Below are 6,853 nucleotides of genomic sequence, written 5' to 3' on the forward strand. Positions count from 1 at the left end.
CGGCGTCTCCGGGTCCTTTTGGGTTGCCCCGACGAACTCTCTTTCGAGGGCCCGAATTATAAACGGTTCCGCTGCCGGGTTCCGGAATAGGAACCGGATTCCCTTTCGCCCATCGGGTGTGTGCACAATTCCGTACGTTTCCGTCAACAATTGCGAATTGCGACCAACGACAAAAATCTACACCACATCAACATCGGCTTTCGCCTAGGGCTTAGGATCGACTGACTCGTGTGCAACGGCTGTTCACACGAAACCCTTCTCCACGTCAGTCCTCCAGGGCCTCGCTGGAGTATTTGCTACTACCACCAAGATCTGCACCGACGGCGGCTCCAGACGGCCTCACGGCCAGTCCTTCTGCGCTCACCGCCGCGACCCTCCTACTCGTCAGGGCTTCATGGCCGGTTAATTTAATAACCTGACCGCACATGCCTCTGACGGCCGAGTATAAGCACGACGCTTCAGCGCCATCCATTTTCAGGGCTAGTAACTTCGGCAGGTGAGTTGTTACACACTCCTTGGCGGATTCCGACTTCCATGGCCACCGTCCTGATGTCTTAAGTTACCAACGCCTTTCATGGTATCCCATAAGCGTCGATTTAGGCGCTTTAACTCGGCGTTTGGTTCATCCCACAGCGCCAGTTCTGCTTACCAAAAATGGCCCACTTGGCACTCTGATTCGAGTCTCGCGGCTTCAATAGTTCGAGCAAGCCGGAGATCTCACCCATTTAAAGTTTGAGAATAGGTTGAGGCCGTTTCGACCCCAATGCCTCTAATCATTCGCTTTACCGGATGAAACTCGTATGCTATGAGCGCCAGCTATCCTGAGGGAAACTTCGGAGGGAACCAGCTACTAGATGGTTCGATTAGTCTTTCGCCCCTATACCCAGTTCCGACGATCGATTTGCACGTCAGAATCGCTACGGACCTCCATCAGGGTTTCCCCTGACTTCGTCCTGACCAGGCATAGTTCACCATCTTTCGGGTCCCAGCGTGTACGCTCTTGGTGCGCCTCTTCTCGCAATGAGAACGAGACGCCCCGGGAGTGCGGGGCGGCAGCCGTAACGACCGCCCATCCTCCCTTGGTCCGCGCAAGGCGGACCTTCACTTTCATTGCGCCTTTAGGTTTAGTTAAATCCCAATGACTCGCGCACATGCTAGACTCCTTGGTCCGTGTTTCAAGACGGGTCCTGAAAGTACCCAAAGCTATAGCGTCGCAGATCGGCGTTTCAACGAGGTCTGTCCGAGAACACCTCAGCGAACAGCCACCCGGGGACGGGACCGGCACCAGGTCCGATCACCATCACGACGGGCGCGCTTGCCGAAGGTCGGACGCTAACTGTGTAGCGGCCCCGCGCCATCTGTATACCGTCGAGCGAGCCGATCGGGAAACACCACGGGTTCATTCGGCGAACGGCGAACCGTCCGAACGAGCTCCACCGCGGGCCTTAGACCGGCACTCAACGGATCGCGACGTCCTACAGGGGGAGAAGTGCACGCGTTCGACGGCAGATCGACAAAACGAAAGGTGCAAACGACGCGTACGCCATCTGTCACACGATCGTCCAGCGCCGCCATCGAGTCACGCTGAATCTCCCCTTTCGACCTTTCGGGTTTCTCAGGTTTACCCCTGAACGGTTTCACGTACTATTGAACTCTCTCTTCAAAGTTCTTTTCAACTTTCCCTCACGGTACTTGTTCGCTATCGGTCTCGTGGTCATATTTAGCCTTAGATGGAGTTTACCACCCACTTAGGGCTGCACTCTCAAGCAACCCGACTCTGAGGAGAGATCCTCCCGTTATCGGCAGCGGTCGCTACGGGCCTGGCACCCTCTATGGGCTGTGGCCCCGTTCAAGATGGACTTGGACGCGCCGCACGATCTCGGGATGACGGATCCTCCCTAACACCACATTTCCCGGCGTCCGGTTTCGGCCGCGGGATTCGGTGCTGGGCTTCTCCCTGTTCGCTCGCCGCTACTGAGGGAATCCTAGTTAGTTTCTTTTCCTCCGCTTAGTAATATGCTTAAATTCAGCGGGTAGTCTCACCTGCTCTGAGGTCGCATATGAAAAATAAAAATTTTTCATTCGGTCATTTCGACGATCACGACACGTCTCCCATTCCTTGCTATACGTGTTCGTCATTTTTCTTTTTAAAAAATGGCTAAGTTTACAGAAACGCTTACGATCTGACGTCTGTCGCGATTTGCATTACACGTCTCGGACACGACGACCGTCTATAACGTTCTCAACCTTAAAACGCCATTTTTTTTTTTAAATGACGACATGTTGAAGAAATAGGACGTGCTACGCCGAAAGACCAGCCAACAACTACAACAAGTAGTAGTTGGTCGCTTTCGCGTCTTAAGATGTCGCGCAAATTTACTCGCTGCACGAGAAACGCACACAAACACACGATTCTACGACACACCACGCAAGAACATGTGCCGACGTAAACACTTTCGTATTTATGATTCGCAAGGTGGACGTCCGACGGACTTTGTAAAAAAAAAATACAAAGCATACCCGTCCCGTCCTTTTTGACGAAAAAACACGCTCGAGTAAACGTCTCGGCACACGTTCGAGGCGTGCGTCGTTATATCGTGACGTAAGTGACGATCACGTACATTAATGAGTACCTATTCGACGCGTCGCAACACATCCAACACGCTCCGACGTTTTCGTCCGAAAACGAAAACCGAGCAGTCTTTGAAATTGACACGACCCTCAGCCAGGAGTGGTCCGGGAACATTATATCCGAGGACCGCAATGTGCGTTCGAAATGTCGATGTTCATGTGTCCTGCAGTTCACAAGTTGACGCGCAATTAGCTGCGTTCTTCATCGACCCACGAGCCAAGTGATCCACCGTTCAGGGTAATCTTTTTAAAATTTAAACGCTCGTTCCACAAGAACCCCGATCATGCCGATCGTCCAGCTGTCTATACACGTCTTGCAAAAATTTTTGCGTACGTGCGTACATCCGAAACGAAAATGATCTTCGTGGTTCCGAAACGTGCCACGTCTAAAATTTCGGTGTTGTGGTATGGATATTTATGATTCTCGCTCTTAATTGTCTTTCGTCCGTACTTTCTCGTCTGAAAGGGAACGCGATCGTCGGTCTCAGTTTTACGCGTACGAAAAAATTAAAAAAAATATTAACCCAAACACAAATTTGTATCCGCGCACCGAAAAAGAAGCACTTTTCTTTTTCACGCGGTCTCCGCTTTTACACGCAAAGTACGAGCATGTATGTGTGAAGATGGGACATGTTCGATACGATTTTAATTAGGAATTTGCCAATTTCCTTTTTCTCAGCAATAATTTTAATAAATAATGCTGCTTTCTCTCATAAACTACATTTTCGGTAGTTTTCCTTTATTGTGTCTTTCATTTAGTGTGCGTGTGTCAAGCACTTTAAAAAGTGTGACGAAGAGACGGTTTTTGATCGATCGGAATCAACACATCATTACATCATCGTACTCGTTATGAAAAAGCGAATTAGTATCCGCCGTAAGCGAAAAGAGATTTTCGCGGGCGGTCTTTGTGTTCGTGTTTCAATTTTCTTTCTATATTTTTTCGTCGCCAAACCGAAGACAGATCGTGAATTTTGACGAAAAAATCTATAGACGTGCCAGACTGAGCGTCTAACATAAAATCCTCAAGTTTACCGTTCTATATCGTGACTTAATGACGATTGACGGTGTATATAATTTTGAAATGGTGCAGTCGTACGCTCCGTAAAGAGAATTTTACCGTTTCTAACGAAATCACTTTACCACATCTACCAAAAACATTAAAAAAGCAAGGTGTGATGTGTGTGTGATCGCTCGTTTAACGGCGCTTTCAAAAAACTCTTTGAAGCGTCTAACGACGAACATCATTCACGCGAATCGTAAAATCGGGAGCGTTTCTCGCCGGTCCCGTAGCCGGGCGTAAATCATTTAAAACCCACGGAGTCGTAACCTAATTCGACACCTGCGATTTTCTTCTTTCTCGACTACTCTGCTACATCCTCTCCGTGTGTGTCCGAAAAAAGAGGACTTCTAACGTCTTTCGACTTTCGCGGTGGAGTTCACAACTTTCCGCGATCCGGTCGAAAAACCGAAAGCGTCCCTCCTTTTTTCCATCATTGGAAAAGATCGAGAGATAGTACAAAAAAAATCAAAAAATCTAGGTACCCGAAGAAACAGCCGTATGCCCGAGCGAATTCGGTTTTTCTCGTTCAAAAAAGGTGAAAAACTCGATCGCAAGGACCGGCGCTGCGGGCCAGCGTAACGCTATTGTTTTTCCGAATATGTACGATTCGTAGTTCAAAACGTCGTACACACGGTGTTTCAAAAAGAAACAAGCAACGGCACGACAAAAGATCGTGCCGTCGACTCCATGTCATCGACGACGGTGTTGTAAAAACATAAAGTGTACATCGACACGATCAAATAAAAATGCATAATAATAAATTATACATATGTCAAAATTCGTGTGTACGAGGACACGTTAATGATCCTTCCGCAGGTTCACCTACGGAAACCTTGTTACGACTTTTACTTCCTCTAAATGATCAAGTTTGGTCATCTTCCCAGCGACATCGACGACGTCGAAACGCCATCGCGTACCGGTCCGAAGACCTCACTAAATCATTCAATCGGTAGTAGCGACGGGCGGTGTGTACAAAGGGCAGGGACGTAATCAACGCGAGCTTATGACTCACGCTTACTGGGAATTCCTCGTTCATGGGGAACAATTGCAAGCCCCAATCCCTAGCACGAAGGAGGTTCAGCGGGTTACCCGGACCGCTCGGTCAGGGAGGACACGCTGATTCCTTCAGTGTAGCGCGCGTGCGGCCCAGAACATCTAAGGGCATCACAGACCTGTTATTGCTCAATCTCGTGCGGCTAGAAGCCGCCTGTCCCTCTAAGAAGAATTGTTTGTACGCCGACAGTAAAAACCGCGCACGACCACCGGGCGAACCCAGGATCGACGGGCCTTTGGGATGTCGAAATACGCCTATTTAGCAGGCTAGAGTCTCGTTCGTTATCGGAATTAACCAGACAAATCGCTCCACCAACTAAGAACGGCCATGCACCACCACCCACCGAATCAAGAAAGAGCTCTCAATCTGTCAATCCTTCCGGTGTCCGGGCCTGGTGAGGTTTCCCGTGTTGAGTCAAATTAAGCCGCAGGCTCCACTCCTGGTGGTGCCCTTCCGTCAATTCCTTTAAGTTTCAGCTTTGCAACCATACTTCCCCCGGAACCCAAAAGCTTTGGTTTCCCGGAAGCTGCCCGCCGAGTCATCGGAAGAACGTCGGCGGATCGCTAGCTGGCATCGTTTATGGTTAGAACTAGGGCGGTATCTGATCGCCTTCGAACCTCTAACTTTCGTTCTTGATCAATGAAAGCGTTTTTGGCAAATGCTTTCGCTTCTGTCCGTCTTGCGACGATCCAAGAATTTCACCTCTAACGTCGCAATACGAATGCCCCCATCCGTTCCTATTAATCATTACCTCGGGGTTCCGAAAACCAACAAAATAGAACCGAGGTCCTATTCCATTATTCCATGCACACAGTATTCAGGCGAAGTTTTAGCCTGCTTTAAGCACTCTAATTTGTTCAAAGTAAACGTGCCGGCCCACCTCGACACTCAATGAAGAGCACCGCGGCGGGATTGAGTTGGGCCGCCCTCTCGAGCTAAGCCCACCGGCAGGACGTCCCGCGGCACGCCAGTTGACACCGCGAACGATGAACCGGCGGCGCGGGACACAGATTCGACTACGAGCTTTTTAACCGCAACAACTTTAATATACGCTATTGGAGCTGGAATTACCGCGGCTGCTGGCACCAGACTTGCCCTCCAATTGATCCTCGTTAAAGGGTTTAGAGTGTACTCATTCCGATTACGGGGCCTCGGATGAGTCCCGTATCGTTATTTTTCGTCACTACCTCCCCGTGCCGGGAGTGGGTAATTTGCGCGCCTGCTGCCTTCCTTGGATGTGGTAGCCGTTTCTCAGGCTCCCTCTCCGGAATCGAACCCTGATTCCCCGTTACCCGTTACAACCATGGTAGGCGCAGAACCTACCATCGACAGTTGATAAGGCAGACATTTGAAAGATGCGTCGCCGGTGCGAGACCGTGCGATCAGCGTAAAGTTATTCAGAGTCACCAAGTTGTACGATGACGGAGACCGCCACCGATTGGTTTTGATCTAATAAAAGCGCTCCTTCCGTTTCCGGTTGGAGCTCTGTTTGCATGTATTAGCTCTAGAATTACCACAGTTATCCAAGTAAATGTGGGTACGATCTAAGGAACCATAACTGATTTAATGAGCCTTTCGCGGTTTCACCTTAATTTGGCTTGTACTGAGACATGCATGGCTTAATCTTTGAGACAAGCATATGACTACTGGCAGGATCAACCAGGGAACTGCGTTCTTGTTTTAAAATAAGAGAGTTTTAGTCTTTCTTTCCTTCTAGTCATATAAGCTACAATAATCGTAGAATTTCGGAAAGACACCTGCTGCTCTTATAAAAAACTGAACACTTTCCTATTATTGTTTTGAAGAAAGTGTGCGTGTCTGCGAAACGAAAACCTCGTAAGAAGAGACGTAACGCCACGCGATCTTTCTGGATGGAAAATTTTTCGACATTTTTTTCACATCATCCTTGATTGAATCTCCTGCAACAATTTTATTCTTATTCATCCGTTCTAAGTTGTCGTCGTCGTCGAAATAAATAATTTGTACACACTTCGGGGTACACGTTTGTCAAAATTCATGAAATGCAACGTAACATTTTTACTTTAATAAATTTTTACAGTGCATTCAGATCGACTAAACGAACAACGACGGATGAATTGATTTATGGA

The 6,853-nt window shown here is 48.6% G+C and overlaps 3 non-coding genes across 3 annotated transcripts in view; all 3 read right to left on the minus strand.

The window, feature by feature from the left end:
• The window catches only part of LOC148165251 (large subunit ribosomal RNA), a 4,039-nt gene extending 1,982 nt beyond the window's left edge, over positions 1-2,057 (minus strand). The window contains exon 1 of the ribosomal RNA XR_015771637.1: positions 1-2,057. This exon is cut by the window's left edge and continues 1,982 nt beyond it. This is a non-coding gene — a ribosomal RNA (large subunit ribosomal RNA).
• A 658-nt stretch (positions 2,058-2,715) lies between these two features.
• On the minus strand, positions 2,716-2,872 carry LOC148165252 (5.8S ribosomal RNA). The gene has a single exon (XR_015771635.1). It is a non-coding gene; the product is annotated as a 5.8S ribosomal RNA (ribosomal RNA).
• A 1,618-nt stretch (positions 2,873-4,490) lies between these two features.
• LOC148165253 (small subunit ribosomal RNA) lies at positions 4,491-6,411 on the minus strand. Its single transcript, XR_015771636.1, has one exon. It is a non-coding gene; the product is annotated as a small subunit ribosomal RNA (ribosomal RNA).
• Between the last annotated feature and the right edge of the window lie 442 nt (positions 6,412-6,853).

The sequence above is a fragment of the Gnatocerus cornutus genome, unplaced genomic scaffold (assembly GCF_029298725.1).
Source record: "Gnatocerus cornutus isolate USDA-ARS CGAHR unplaced genomic scaffold, icGnaCorn1.1 ctg00000445.1, whole genome shotgun sequence".
In the NCBI taxonomy this organism is placed as follows: domain Eukaryota; kingdom Metazoa; phylum Arthropoda; class Insecta; order Coleoptera; family Tenebrionidae; genus Gnatocerus; species Gnatocerus cornutus.